Source organism: Equus quagga, chromosome 9 (genome assembly GCF_021613505.1).
Source record: "Equus quagga isolate Etosha38 chromosome 9, UCLA_HA_Equagga_1.0, whole genome shotgun sequence".
NCBI lineage: Eukaryota > Metazoa > Chordata > Mammalia > Perissodactyla > Equidae > Equus > Equus quagga.
The window spans coordinates 112,773,581-112,789,591 of NC_060275.1; positions in this window are offsets into that span (position 1 = coordinate 112,773,581).

Consider the following 16,011-nt stretch of genomic DNA (forward strand, 5'->3'; position numbering starts at 1 on the left):
CCCAGGGAATTCTTGGAATTAGCACAGACTGCAGAGGTGGTCAGATGTCTGCGTGGACCTGGTCCCCGTCTGAGCTTCCCTGTGTATTGCCAGAGTGTGACAGGTTTGGCAGCCTTCGGTGGCAGAGGGCCACGTCTGAGCTGCATGCACAATGGTTATACGCCTTTCTCTGTGCCTGCTGCTCCAGGGACCTACCAGCATCCCAATTCTGGTTCACCTTCATGTTCAGGTGTGCCCACATCCTCTTGGGAACTGGATCCTTTCGTAATGCCACAACATTGTGAAATGTTTAGACATTAACAAACCTAGGGGAGTTGACATACAATCAGATAATAATAGTGCACTTAAAAATAGCTAATGGATTCCACGTTACTTTTCTCTTAGGTGATGGTGAAAATCCCCATAAAAACCACAGGGTCAGATTTCTCTGACTCATCAATAAGTGGTTTCTGAGAGTTTTAAAATAAAGATTAATTACATCAAAGCTGGAGTGAATGCAAGCTTCTGATCCACAATATATCTTTAACCTAATTTCTTCCAGTTTACAGTTCCAGAGCTGAGAGCTAATTTAATTAATGTTTATATGAGCTTTAAACATCATTAACAATACCGTGGTGCACTATGACAGTTATGGTCCCCCAAGAAATGGTATCCCTGTGTCCCTACTCCTTTGCTGCTCCTCCCTAAATTAAGAGATGCGACCTATTTCTCTACCCCTTGCCTCTGGGCTTGCTTTCACCTGTAGAATGCAGCAGAAGTGACATTGTGCAACCTCTCAGACTAGGCCTTAAGAGATACTGTAAATTCCATTTCAATCTCTTGGGACACACAGAGACCACATGGAGAAGGAAGCCCAGCTGACAGCCAGACCAAGGCCCCAGTGATGTGACTGAGGCCATCTTAGACCTTCCATTCCCAGCATTTCCACCAGCTGTCTGAACCCAGGGGGGCCAGAAGAAACTTGGGAAACAATATATTGTTGCTTTAAGCCACTATATTTCAGGGGCATTTGCTGTGCAGCAGTAGATAACTAATACAAATAGCACTCTAAATGGTGACAGAATGGAATCCTTTTCCTATATAGATAGACCTTGTGTCTAAAAACAAATGAGACAGGGGCTGGCCTGGCAGCATAGCAGTTAAGTTCGTGCGCTCTGCTTTGGTGGCTCAGGGTTCACTGGTTCGGATCCTAGGCACAGACCTATGCACCACTCAACAAGCCATGCTGTGGCGGGCGTCACCCATATAAAATAGAGTAAGATGGGCACAGACGTTAGCTCAGGGCCAATCTTCCTGAGCAAAAATAAGAGGAGGATTGGCTAATCTTCCTCAAAAAAATAAAATAAAATAAAAAATAAAAACAAATGAGATATTTCCCCACTTTCCAGATCAGTAAGGTAGGGTTTTTGCCTTTGAAATGAAGAAAGCAGAGTTGTTCAAGAAAGTCTGTGAATTTAGGTTTGAATGCGAAAATATCATAATGTTGACCCATTAAAAGAAAAACTGAGGGGCTGGCCCCATGGCCAAGAGGTTAAGTTCACACGCTCTGCTTCGGCTGCCCAGGGTTTCACTGGTTTGGATCCTGGGCGTGGACATGGCACTATTCATCAGGCCATGCTGGGGTGGTGTCTCACATAGCACAGCCAGAAGGACCTACAACTTGCATATACGACTACTTACTGCGGGGCCTTGGCGGGAAGAAGAAGGAAAAAAAGAAGGTTGGCAACAGATGTTAGCTCAGGTGCCAATCTTTAAAAAAAGAACTGAGAAGTTTTATTATTCAGACTAAGGGCTGGTTAGGGAGAAAGAAAGAGAAACTGATAAAAGAGTTCATCAATTGCTTCTCATTTTGTCCTCACCAATGCTTTGCTCACTTCCAACCCAAAGGAGTTTGAACCTGTCCTCTTTTGCACTTGGCTTTGACTTAGCAAAATCATGCTCTCCTTTCTGCCCTCTTCGATGCTGGCACTTCCTTCACAGCAGCTCTCAGCCTCACTGTGCAGGCACTGTGTTCTCACCCTGACATCGTGACCTTTCTCTCCTGCTGGAATTCAAGTTAAAACTTATCTCCCAGTATCAGGATTTCAGGAAGGACCTCTTTGTTGTTTTATTGAAAAAGAAACACATGACTGGACAATACTCCGTTCATGGGGTTCTCTTGAAATTAAGAAATTCGCTAACAGAATTTATTCCTTTGTTCACCAGAATACTGAGCAACAAATACCTAGAGAAAAAGAGCAAGTTAAGGAATTACTGTTTAGACTTTTTTATATTTGTTTCTTTATGTATTTTAAATTTACATACTGTAAAATACATGTTTGATTTTGGGCAAAGTTCTGTGTGTTTTAACCAATGTGTAGGTATGTGTATCCACCACCACAATCAGGATCAAGAATATTTCCACCAACCCAAAAAACTCCCATAACTGCCTTTCGTTGTCAAGTCCCCAGCCCCTGGCAACCTCTGCCGTGTGCTCCGCTCCTACTGCTTAGCCTTTCAAAAATGTCATATACACAGAATCATGTATGTGACTTTTTGAGACTGGCTTCTTTCACTCACCTGGTCATGTGTTGGGTGTATAAATAAATTGTTCTTTTTTATCTCTGAGTAGTATTCCATTATATAAATGCACCACTGTATATCTCTTCACTCATTGAAAGATGTTTGGGTTGTTTCCCATTTGGGGCAATTATGAACAGAGCTGCTATAAATATCTCTCCATTTAAATTCATAAAACTGTAATGCTGTTCATTTCAAAACTACCTTAGCAGCAGAAACATTAAACCATAGTTAATGATACTTTGACTTTTATATAAAGTGTTTATTCTAGTAGTTTTGGGGGGTTAAATGAGCATTTCCTTTGCATTATCACTCTTATTAAATAAATATCTTTTGTTAATCACCACCCTGACTTACTACAACCCCACAAATCGACAGCTCAAGGCGAGGATCGAGGCCGTGTAATGGACACAAATAAAGTAAAATGGTGGTTTGGAACAGGGCAGTTGTACACATGATCTGAAGATGAGGAGATCGAAAAGTTTTTAAGAAGTTGATGCACTTTGGATGGCCCTTAGAAAGTATTCAATATATTGCCAGCCAGAAATAGGTAAAAGACGGCACGGATTTGTTACGTTTCTTGGTATCCTTGAGGGTAGTTTTTTGGGTACAGAAAGAACCATGCAGATGTTTATTTTGGCTTTACATTTTAATTTTCACTATATGAAAGTTACAAATCCCAAATCCTTATTCTCTCTTAGTTATTAAAGTCAAGTCACAGATCTCATTTTTCTTGTTATACATCTAGCAAATCTGAGGCGTCCGTTTCAAGAGGTCTTTGGATCATACTTGGTTTCATTTACTAACTTAGTTAATTAACCATCTTCAAATCTTTTTAACTGCATTTATAAACGTAACATAACTGATTTCCTTTTAAAGTATTTTTGTTGTCTGAATTAACGACAAAAAACATTCCCGAATGCTAAATAATTACAGGGAATCTAATAAATTAAACTTACAAAGGAAGCAAAACTTAAGTTCTCTTAATCGTTTGAATATGGTAAATGGACCTAGTAAGACTTCGTCCTTGAATCACAAGTCTAAATTAACTGTACACGTTTTAAATTGGGGATTCATGGCTGACCTTCCAATAGGTCAAATTCTCTTATCTATTCCAAGAACATAAAATACCAAACATGCACATATCCTACTTAACAAATTTCATGATAATACTACAGTTTTGATTCTCATGAAGTTTTTGAGACTTAATTCTAAATCTTCTTCTACTAAAAGATGTTTACCCACAGGAGTGGATAGTGACCATGCCAGTTAACAGAGGCTACTCAGGCCAGTGGCTTCAGGCAAACATAAGTCCTGATGCTGCAGAGATCTAGAATGGATTTTTCACTGCCTGACAGTCATGTGGAACCCTTTTTAAAATTGTTTAGTCAATGACTCAACAGCCTCAACAAAGTGTGTTGGTGTAGCTCACATTCCTCTGCTCCAGTAACACACATCGCTTAATTCAAACACTTATGACTTAATATGGATCCTAAAATATGTAAATGCCTGTTCCTTTTGACATGAAGGAATTTTAAACCTGTTGGAGTCTTGCTTTCTCTGATTTTTTCAGAGCACACCCAACTCTTATGGGTATTTAAAATGCTATCCAGTTGAATTTTGTATATCATACATGTACCAATTTATGAGGCTGTTCCACTGGCTGAGGCCTGGTGAGAAGCCTGCATGAGGTATGAGGTCCATGTCCTAATAGTTGGACCCTGTGAATGTGACCTTATTTTGAAAAAGAGTCTTTGTAGACGTAATTAAGTTAGGGATCTTGAGATGAGATCATCCTGGATGGTCTAGGTGGGCCTTAAATCTGACAAGTGCCCTTATAAGAGACAGAAGAAGAGAAGATCCAGACAGAGAAGGCCATATGACAATGGAGTTAGAGATTAGAGCTATGCAGCCACAAGTCAAGGAACGCCTGGAGCCTCCAGAAGCTAGAAAAGATAAGGAAGGATCCTTCTTTAGATCCCTCAGAGGGAGTGTGGCCAGTCTCCAGAACTGTGAGAGAATACATTAATGTTGTTTCAAGCCACCAAATTGCTGGTATTTGCTAGGGCAGCCCCAGGAAACTAGCACAGGTATGTTCAGGGGCACACCTGAGTGAGGTAGGTTTAGGCGTGTGTATCAAGACTCTTGAGTTGCAAGTACGGAAACCCAGTGACATTATCTTATGCATAAAGGGGGCATTGTTGTAAGGATACGGTTTGCTAGAACTGAAGGTCAAGAAAGGATCTGGGCCTCAGAAAGGGATGGGCACAACTGGAAGGACCCACAACTAAAATATATAACTCTGTACTGGGAGGCTTTGGGGAGGAGAAGGGGAAAGAGAAGGAGAAGGAGAAAGATTGGCAACAGTTGTTAGCTCAGGTGCCAACCTTTAAGAAAAAAAAAAGAAAGAGATGGGAACCAGGACCCAGAAGGCTGGCAGGACCCTCTCGATTTATCTTTGTGTTTGCTTCATTGTTTTTTCTCACTTTAGACCTGCTTCCATGTTGAATATGGCCACTCCATAGCTCCTGCATTTGTATGTTGCTATTCCAGCCACACAGAGAAACTACTTAGTTTTCACTCACCCCAAAACCAAAGGCTTGATTGGGTCAGGTGTCCACTCTGGTTTGGCCCACCATGGCCCTGGGGGCACGGTCTTGCAATCTAAACATGGCTACCGGGTGCCTATGTCTGCGGATTAGGAGGCTGAGTGTCTGAGAAAAGAGGTGTTGAACCACGTCTACTCGTAGCAACAGTCTTGTTAGTTGTGTTGTGTATCCTCCTCCAAAAATGCTACTTAAAATAACCCCAAAATGAAGTAACTGAAAACAAGAATGATTTATTTTCACAGATCTACAGGCCAGCTGATCTAAGCTGGACTTGGTCGCAGGGTCCTGCTTCAAGGGATGAATCCGTCGGGGGCTCAGGTTCAGGGGACAGCATCTACCTGGAAAAAGCTTTTCTTGTGCGGATGGCAGAAGCACAAGAGGGCGGCCCCAAACACAACTAGCTTCAAGTTGCTGTTTGCATCATGTGTGCTAACATCCTATTGGCCAAGCAAGTCACATGGCAGAGCCCAGCATGGGTGGAGTGGGGAAGTGACTCCCCTTATGGTGTTTGCTCAGGTGGGAGAGGATTCTTGAAGGATAAGGTTTACCACGTGGTACAAGACTTTTAGCAATGGAACCAAGTGATCAAACTTTATACCACTCATAGTGGGACGCCTAACATTATGTATTTCCTGATGGAGTAGAACGTGAAGTTCTTAACCTATAAAGACTCTTGCCAAAATGGTCAATGTGAACTTCATCAATCCTGTAAATTTAGCTTCCAGGTCACAGGAAAAATGGGGGGTGGGGGAGGGTGGAATAGGGAGAGGAGTAAGTTAAATGGACATTGTATTAGTTATCTATTGCTGTAGATAACACAGTTATAAATAGCCCCAAAACTTAGCTACTTAAACAAGGAAGAGTATCTCACACCGTGGTCCAAGAAAGCTTTAATGCCTGGTATGACCAAGTTTCAGAAGGCACAAGCTGTCACTTGTGCTACGTTCTGTTTATTAGAAGTGAGTCACTAAGTACAGCCCACGCTCAAGGGGAAGTTCCATCTTCTGAATCAGGAGAATCAAAGTTTGTGGACTTATTTGAAAATCACCACTGGGGTTACTTTAGGTTAAAACAGATACAGGAACCAAAAGCAATGTGTGAATCTTGATTGGATCCTGAATTTTTAAAAAAAGCCATGGCAGTCATTTGGGGGACAACTGGGGAAACGTGAATGTGAAATAAATATTAGATGAATTAGAGAACTGTTGAGGATGTTCATGTGACAGTGGAGTGGTGGTGATGTGGAAGAAGGGTCTTATCCTTAGAGATCCTGCAAAGTATTCAGTGGTGAAATGTCATGATGTCTGCAACTTATTTTCAAACAACTTAGGAAAAAAAGAGAGAGAAACCAGATGGAGCAAAATATTAACACTTGAATTCAGTGGAGAGTATATATGTGGTCATTGTACTAATTCTTGACTTTTTCATACTTTCAAAATAAAAAGTAGATAAATATATTAGGATAATTTGGGGTCAAATTCAGGGTGAGGTTCTCAAATTCAAGGCTGAGGAATTAGGTTCCCATCCTTGGTTTGCCCATAAGAGAAATGAGAACTTCTACTTTTAAAGTAAATGCTCTTCTTTTATCTTATATTCCTTGCAAGTGAGTGCCTCATTAACTTCAAGGAACTCTCTTCCTGACGGAAGCACAGGAAGAAACACCTGGTGTATTTGTGGGGCTCCCGCTGCTAAATCAGGCAGCTAAGCCCCAGTGAAGACATTAAAGACATATAGGAGAGGTAGAAGAAATCAGAAATTGGTGTTAAGGAGAAAAGCCAACGTACTTTACAAAAAGCAGAAGTTCCAGGACCTTTAGCGAAAGTCTGAGAAAGAAGAGCGGTGGACGCATCAGGGTAGGGAAGGAGAGAGCCCCCTCAAACTTCCAGCCCAGGATTTCAGAGAAAACCACCAGGAAACCTCTGTCTGTTAGGCACTGAAGGAATCCTAGAAAAAAAAGAGGGGAGAATTGTGTTTGAGAGGGCAATTGAGATCGAATGAAGATCTCAGAGTTATGCCTTCAAAACAAGCCCACATCCCCTACCTCAGAATACCAAAAGGGAATCCTAAGTATTGTAATTTGAGGTTAATGATAAAATGAGTAAATTAATAAAACGCTATTTCAACATCCCATAATGATTTAATGTCTTATTGACACACACAAAAACATTTCATTCATTTAATAATGTGCTATTTTTAGCAACTAGATATTGATTTAAAAATGTCACTTGCTTGAAGTACAATAGAGGGAAGAGGATAAAATTAGAATGTGAGAGCTTCTCCAGGATAACAACTCGATGGGGAGACTATTCTAGATGAAAACAGTGTTTAGAAAAAAGAAAATCTCATATCCTGAAAATAGAAAATGGATGACAATGTCCTGTCCTTTCAATGTCATGCTGGGGCAGTGTCTAACACTCTAGGGTGTCCACCTTCATTTCAGACTATTTAAGATTAATTAAGATATTTTACAATTCTGCGAGGGAAGAGAGTAACACATAAAATTGATAGTGATGCAAATGATTCTTATCTGCTAGCAGTTGAGATTAATTTTGTCTGGTAGAGATGCAAATGATTTCTGTCTGGTTGTAAAGATAACCAAAAACGTTTTGATTATCAGTTTTATTGCCTTGGAAGTTGTTAACCAGTTTTTGAAACATCTAACTTAGTAATCATTTTCCAACACTTCATTCTCTCAAAGTTTCTTTTAACCAGTTTAACCATCCTGCTGCTTCCCTCAGTAATGAGTTACTTAACTATTTGATAGCTGGTTACTTTATATATTAAAAGTGACTCATGTTTTTGCCTCTTTGAAAATTCTACCTTGAAAAGAGACTTGAAAAACTTAACATTGAATGCAATATGTGGACCTTATATGGATCCTGTTCATAAAAAAACAGATGCAAAGGCATTTTTAGGGAGATGAAGGACATTTATAAGATGACCTAAGTATTCGACGATATCAAGGAATAATTTTAATTTTGTTAGATGTAAAGATGGTATTGTGGTATTGTAGGGGAGGAAGACAATTCCTCTACCCTCTAGGTCCTTCTGGGTGGTCTAAGAATTAAATTGACATGAGACAGAATAACAGGAGAAAATCAAACAAAGCTTTAATAACCCGTATACATGGGAGAAACCCAGGAAAACTGAGTAACTCGCCCAAATGGCCAACACTGCCATCTTAAATACTATTTTCAGCTAAAGACAAAGGAGGATGTTGGGGGTAGTGGTTTGAGACTTTAAGGGGGAAGAAGGCAATTTACATGGAGATGGAAAAGCAAATGGGCCAACTATAGACAATGTGACCTGAGAGACATATTTTATATTACATTACAATTATCTTATGGTATTAGCTCCTTCCTGGAACAGGCCCTTCTATTTTAAATTCTTCTAGGCAGTTGCGGGGAAGGTCAAAGTTTCTTTCAGAGTCTTTGTTCTTAAAAATAATCAAGCCAAAGAGACACATTTTGGGATGGCCAATTCAACACAATTTGAAATGGCCATTTGGGATGGCAATTTCCACAGCATGAAGGAAAAGTGTATGTTACCCACTTCCCTCGCAGAATTGTTTAAGTGTATTAGTTCTCTAATGCTGTGTGACAAATTATCCAAATCTCAGTATTTTAAATGTAGGTTATAGTATTATTTAGTTATGGCAAGGTCAACAGCTTGGGAGGTGACTACCATTGAAAAGAGAGTTTGTTATACATCCCAAGAGAAGGGAGCACACCATGCCTCAGATGGGCCACCTGGGGAAACACCAGAGTCAGCCAGGAGGCAGAGGGAGGGAGGGGAAAGTGTGAGCAAGACCCTTATTGTGGTTTCCACGGGAAGGAAGGCAAGGCAGGGGAAGCAGGCTTAGGACTGGCTAGTCTGAATCACTTCAGTGGCTCTGGTTCCTGGCCCTGAGGCAGTTAGTGAAGATAGATAGTGCAGATAGAGTGTGGGAGCCCTCTGAGAACCCAGTAAGGGAGGTAGCTGGGTATGGGTTTTGGATTAGTTGGTTTGAATATGAAAGGTGTGCATCCTCTAGGGATTGACTAGCCCTGGAAGGGACAGTCTCTTCAGGGTCAGCAAGACCCAGATGTCAAAGCATCAGAAATGCATGGTTAATGCACACAGTGACTTAAAAAAAAAATTAGTATTTCATACCGTTTCTGAGGGTCAGGAATCTGGGAGTGGCTTAGCCAGGTGGTTCTGGCTCAGGCTGTCTCAGGAGGTTACTGTCAAGATGCTGGCCAGAGCTGCAGTCATCTGAAACTGCACTGGGATTAAAGGATCTGTGTCCGAGAGGGCCCAGGCAAATGGCCGTTGGAAAGAAGCCTTGGTCTTTGGCCAGCAACCTCAGTTTTTCACCACCTGGCCCTCTTCACAGGGCTGCTGGCTTCTCCCAGAGCAAGTGATCTGACAGAGAGAGAGAGAGAGGTAAATCACACTTATAAAAATAAGTTAGTATCAGAAGTGACACGCTGTCATTTCTGCTGTGAGCTATTGGTCACAGACTAACTGCGGTGCAGTTGTTGGGGGAAGACTCCAGAGTACGAATACCAGGAGGTGGGGATCCATGTGGGCCAACCTGCAGGATGCCGAAGGGCACCAAAGTTCCTATCCTTCCCACATGCAAAACGGAGTCAACTCCTTCCAGAGTCCCCAGAAGTTTCATGCTATTATAGCATCTGCTCAACATCCAGAATCTCACAATTGAAATCAGGTCCAAGTGGGATTATATTTCCTTAAATACAGTTCCTCCAGTACAGTCCTTCTTGACAGGTTATCTGCCTCCCTCTCTCTGTATGAGTCAGTTGGGCTGCTATAACGAAATACCATAGATTGGGAGGTTTACACAACAGACATCTATTTCTCACAGTTGTAGAGGCTGCAAGTCCAAGATCAGGGTACCAGTATGGTTGAGTTCTGGTGAAGACTCTTCCTGGCTTGGAGATGGCTGCCTGCTTGCTCTATCCTCACATGGCAGAGAGAGAGCTAGCTCTCTGGTCTCTTCTTCTGAGAGTACTAGTCCCACGATGAGGACTTCCCCCTCATGGCCTCATCTAATTACCTCTAAAGGCTCCATTTCCAAATAGCATTACATGGGGGTTAGGGTTTCACCATATGAATTTTGAGGAGACACAAACATTCAGTCCACAGCACTCTCCCCCACTGAACATATAATGGGACAGACATAGAACAACCACTCCAGACACTCCTGCTCAAAAAAGAGAGGAAATGAGAGCCGTGAAGAAGTTGTTGGTCCATGTAGATTCTAGAATCTAGCCAGGCAAATGTTGTAAATATTGTAATATGTCTCAAGGCTTGGGAACTACACTCCAAGGCTCTGGGCTCTGCCCCTTCGAGGCTCTTGATCCCTCCCCATGAGTCATCCTTCCATTTTCGTGAAAGATACGCATTTGCAGCTGAGTGATATTCTCCGCCGGCTTCCTGCCAGGAGAATTTTGAGGGTTCCAAGGCCTCTTTTTCTTTTGTACTGCCTCTGTCCCTTTTAGTCCAAGCTGGTGATGATTCTGTCCATATAATTCTCTTAAAAACTTCATGAATTTTCTGTAAATGTCGTTGGGATCCGCTCCATCAGACAAAAGCAGCACACATCTCTGAGATAAGCCCCTCTCCACCTTAGGCTTCTGCAGACAGCTGAGGGGCAACATAGCTCGGCTTTCTGGGAGCACCATCCTTTGACTTAAAGGGTCTGAGAGCGTCTTAGTCTGTGCAGGCTGCTACAGCAGAACACCACAAGCTGGGTAGTTTATAAACAACTGAAATTCATTTCCCACAGCTCTGGAGGCTGGAAGTCTGGGATCAGGGTGCCAGCATGGTAAGGTGAGGACTCTCTTCCAGGCTGAAGACTCCTTGTTGTATCCTCATGTGGTGAAGGGGCCAGGGAGCTCTATGAGGTCTCTTATAAGAGCTCTAATCCCATTCAGAGAGGCTGCACCCTCCTGACCTGATCACCTCCCAAAGTCCCTACCTCCTAACACCATCGCTTTGGGGATTAGGATTTCAACATAGGAATTTGGGGGGGTCACAAACATTCAGACCATGGCGTGGGGCACACCTTTAATCTCTTTAGAGGGCCTTTTGTCTGACTGAATCGTAGTCTTGGGGTACCGCCTTATATCTTTCTGAAATCCTTTAAAAATGATTTAATAGGCACACGCTAGGATTTATCGCTGCACCACAGTTTTTCTGGCAGGGCCCTGAGTTTGATCTTTGCTTGGGAGCATTCCTTAATTGTAGCATAATTTGCCATCTGGAAAGGCTGAGAATTTTCAAAGCCATCCAACCCCAGCTCCTTTCTGCTTAACAGCCCTTCCTTTCATTTCTCTGTCTCCTCTGGCGGCTTCCTGTAAGCAACTAGAAGAAACCAGGCAGCCCGTTCAACACTTTGGCTCAAAATCTCCCTAACTAGACCTCGAGTTCATCAGGTATGTTTTCTTCTGTCCGTGTAACTGCAGGCAACAGCATTACGAGGATCCCCTTCTTTCAGTTTCTAATAGCATTTCTCTCACTTTCCTGCAAGCTCTCACCCGAACCTTTAAAGACCTTGACTGTTTTATTAACAGCTTCTTTAAGATACTTCAGGCACTTCACTAACACTGTCAACAGAGCCTGCTGCCCAGTTCCACAGCCATTCCCATATTTTAGGGTTTTGTCACAACAGCACCCCACCTGCAAGTGTCAAAATGTGTACGAACTGTCTATTGCTGAGTAACAATTTAGCCCAAAACTTAGCATCTTAAAACAACAGAAATTATTATCTTGCACACTTTCTGAGGGTCAGAAATCTGGAAGTGGCTTAGCCAGGTGGTTCTGAAGCAGGCTCTCTCAGGACGTTACCATTAAGGTCTTGGCGGGGGTTGAGATCATCTAAAACTTGACTGGGGCTGGAGATCCATGTCCATGATGGCCCAGGCACGTGGCTGTGGGTCAGAGGCTTCCTTAACCACACGGGCCTCTCCATGACGCCACTCATAACGTGGCAGCTGACTTCCCCTGGAGAAAATGATCAGAGACAGAGAAAGAATGCAAGATGGAAACCACAGTGTCTTTTATAAGTTAATACGGAAGATACATACCATCACTATGTCGTTTTCTGTTGGTCACACAGACTCACCCTGGTACAATGTGGGAGACTATCTAAGGGTGTGAATTCTCAGAGGCAGGGAGCATTACGGGTCATCTTGGAGGCTGACTACCACAAACTTTTTAGGGGCCAAATGTCATGTTGTCCATAATTTACATACTCCAGCAAAGAAAAGAAGTTGATGAAGCAAATTTAGCAAAATATTAACAATATATCTAGGTCTGGGATATAGAGGAGTTTATAGTACTCTTCTTTCTTTTCTTTTCTTTTTTTTGAAGATTGGCCGTGAGCTAACATCTGTTGCCAATCTTCCTCTTTTTTTTTTTCACCCCAAAGCCCCCAGTACATAGTTGTATATCCCAGTTGTAAGTCCTTCTAGCAGTTCTATGTAGGATGCTAGCAGCATGGCTTGACAGCAGTGCGTAGGTCTGCACCCAGGATCTGAGCCCGTGAACCCCGGGCTGCCGAAGCGGAGTGGGTGATCTTCACCTCCACACCACTGGCCGACCCCTGTACTCTTCTTTCTACTTTTCTATACATTTGTAAATTTCTGTAACAAAAGGTAAAAAAAAAAACAAACCTAATGTAGGCTTTCTGTCTGGGAGTGACAAGATGGCTTACTGGCTCAGGAATCTTCTAGAAATGGTTACTTTCTTTTCTACCTGGGCTTCTGACCTGTCTTCACCGACAAAGCCGGCCCTGCACTCAAGACTCAGTACTGGGGGCTGGCCCCGTGGCCGAGTGGTTGAGTTCGAGCACTCTGCTTCAGCGGTCCAGGGTTTCGCTGGTTTGAATACTGGGCATGGACATGGCACCGCTCATCAGGCCACACTGAGGCGACGTCCCACATGCCACAACTAGAAGGACCCACAACTAAAAAATATATACAACTGTGTCCTGGGGGGCTTTGGGAGAAAAAAGGGAAAAAAAAGACAGTACTTTCGCAGCTGGCTGCCTACTGCATTCAATGGGTGGGGGCGCTGAATCAGCAACATGGTCCCATAAATGGTAACAGATGAACTGGAATATGGTCCCCCTCAGGTATTATTTTGAGATCGTCTGAAACACACCAGCACTTTTTCTGATTTTGTTCCAAAATTCCTTTAGAGGAGCAGTTCCATGGAATCCTTGTCCTGACCTTGCCTTCAAGGTCAGCGTTAAGCACAGGGTTTTTGCAAGTCAGCAGTCTTGCTTAACTTTGCCTTTGGCCCGTTTGTTAATTCAGCTTGGGCTCCTTCAGTTCCTGGAATGTAGTTCCTTATTTCATAACAAAAAATAAAACAGCTTTGGAGGGATAACCAGCTGTGACCGCTGAGGCATAGCTCTTTAATTTATTAAGGAACTCTGTGAAATCCCAGTGTTCATTTATGCTAAGACTCTCTATAAAAATGTAACTTTTATTATATTTTTTATCGAGCTTGAGTTAAATATTAACTTGTGTGATGAATTTTCCAGAGGAATTTGGAACTAAAATTGGTGAAGCTGAAAAACTGCCATGTTGGGTGTTGCCAGCAGTTGGTGCATTTTTAGATAGAAACAAGAAATTATGTTTCCTGTGGGCCCTCAATTTGTTCTCGGTGATAACACTTGGGTGACTTAAGTATTCAGCTATTTAAAAAAAAATATCTACCCACTATTTTGGAGAAATCCCAAGGTAGTAAAATAACTTGATTGCAGGTGTTTCCAACTGGGATGTAGAGGGTACTGTGGATGGTCAGTCAGTGTACCTCTAGCAGACAACACCTTTGCAGTGGGAGGACTGGAAGGTATGATGGCTTTGTAACATGCCCACTTGGCTAGGCTGAGTCATATTTCCCAGAATTCCCTTTTCTTGTATCTTTCCAGTTTGATTGAGCTCTAAGGGATAGTCTGTCCTGATAGTTGCACCTGCCCTCCTCCAGCTGGGCCTCTCTTGCTAAACCTATAAAAAAAAATCATGGAAGGTTAACACTGACATGGCATGCACAGATTATCTAGTTCAATTGGGTCCTAAACTTGGTCCATCATAAGAATCATCTGAGGAGATTTTTAAATTTTTTTGGGGGGGAAGCTTAGCTCTGAGCTAACATCTGCTGCCAATCCTCCTCTTTTTGATGAGGAAGACTGGCCCTGAGCTAACATCCGTGCCCATCTTCATCTACTTTATATGTGGGACGCCTGCCACAGCATGGCTTGCCCAGTAGTGCCATGTCTGCACCCGGGATCCGAACCGGTGAACCCCGGGCTGCTGAAGGGGAACGCGCACACTTAACTGCTGCGCCACGGGGCCGGCCCCCTGAGGAGCTTTTTTGAAGTAGGAATTCCCTAGTGCCACCCCTAAAGACTCTGGTTCAGCAGGTCTGGGCTCAGGACACCTGAATTTTACAAGTTCCCAGGTGGTTTTTGGTGATCAGCCAAGTGGATTTGCTAGTCACCGTGATCGTGGTCTAGTGGTTCTCAAAGTGCGGTCCTTGAACCAGGGGCACCAGTGTCATCACCCAGAATCTTGTTGGACATGCAAATTCTTAAGGTCCACCTGGACCTCATGAAACAGAGGCTCTGTGGTTTTGTCCCAGCACCCTGGCTTAACAAACCCTCCAGGGGATTCTGCCATGTGATAAAGTTTGAGAACCGAATCTAGTCTAAGCCCTCATTTTTTGTGTGTGTGAGGAAGATTGGCCCTGAGTTAACATCTGTTGCCAATTTTCCTCTTTTTGCTGGAGGAAGACTATCACTGAGCTAACAACTGTGCCAATCTTCCTCTATTTTGTACGTGGGACCCTGCCACAGCATGGCTTGATGATTGATGTATAGGCCTGTGCCCAGGATCCGAACCTGCAAACCCTGGGCCGCCGAAGTGGAAGGTGTGAACTTAACTACTATGCCATCCAGCCAGCCCCTAAGCTGTAATTTTATAGTTAAGGAAACTGAGTCCAAAGAGAAGGGACTCATCTTTGGCTTAACACAAAGAGACAGGAATAGGAGGCATCCACTCATGGAGCTCTGGTGTTTTAAGGGAAGAATACCCACAGCCTCTGTCTGGGGAAAGGTCACCACAGCAGTTAAAACAAGGCTTTCATCAACCGGAAGATGATGCATGATCCAGCGACCCAGTTCGTAGTACAAAATGCCTAAGGAACCGTTTTTTTGGGAATGCAGATGAAGGAATGTCAAAAGAGTCAAAGCACTCAGGCAAGCTTCACGGAGAATTCTAAAAGCTGGAGAGTTTTGCATAAATGGAAAGAGAGAGGGCAGCCCTCTCCCCAAAGTGGGAAAACCACGGAAGGAAGGGGCAGAAAGGACGATTCCAGCCTGGCTCAAGCAGAAGGTGCGAGTTAAGACAATGAGTAGAATGTAGGAGGGATCTGTGTGATAGTTTTAAGAAAACAGGTGGAAAAACGGTAGACATAAATTGTTTTGAGTGCTGTGGCAGAGGTGTATTTCATAATATAGAGCTGTCTCATAAAATTTGAATCTACAGCACAACCTTGCCGGTTGAGACTGATCAGGAGGCAACTTTTTTTTTTATACTTTTAAGTATATGCATAAATTTAACACTGGAACAGCAAACTGTAGCAAGTCATAGTCTTGAGAATATGAAATCCCTCATATTAATAAGTGTTATTAAATAAGTCAGCAGTGGTGCTCGAGGAGCTAAATTCAGAGAATAGAGAAAAATGATGTGTAATTAGTCATATCTCGTCTTTCCACGTAAATGGTACTTCCAAAACACTGGAAGATGCTTAAAACCAGTCTTATAGAAAC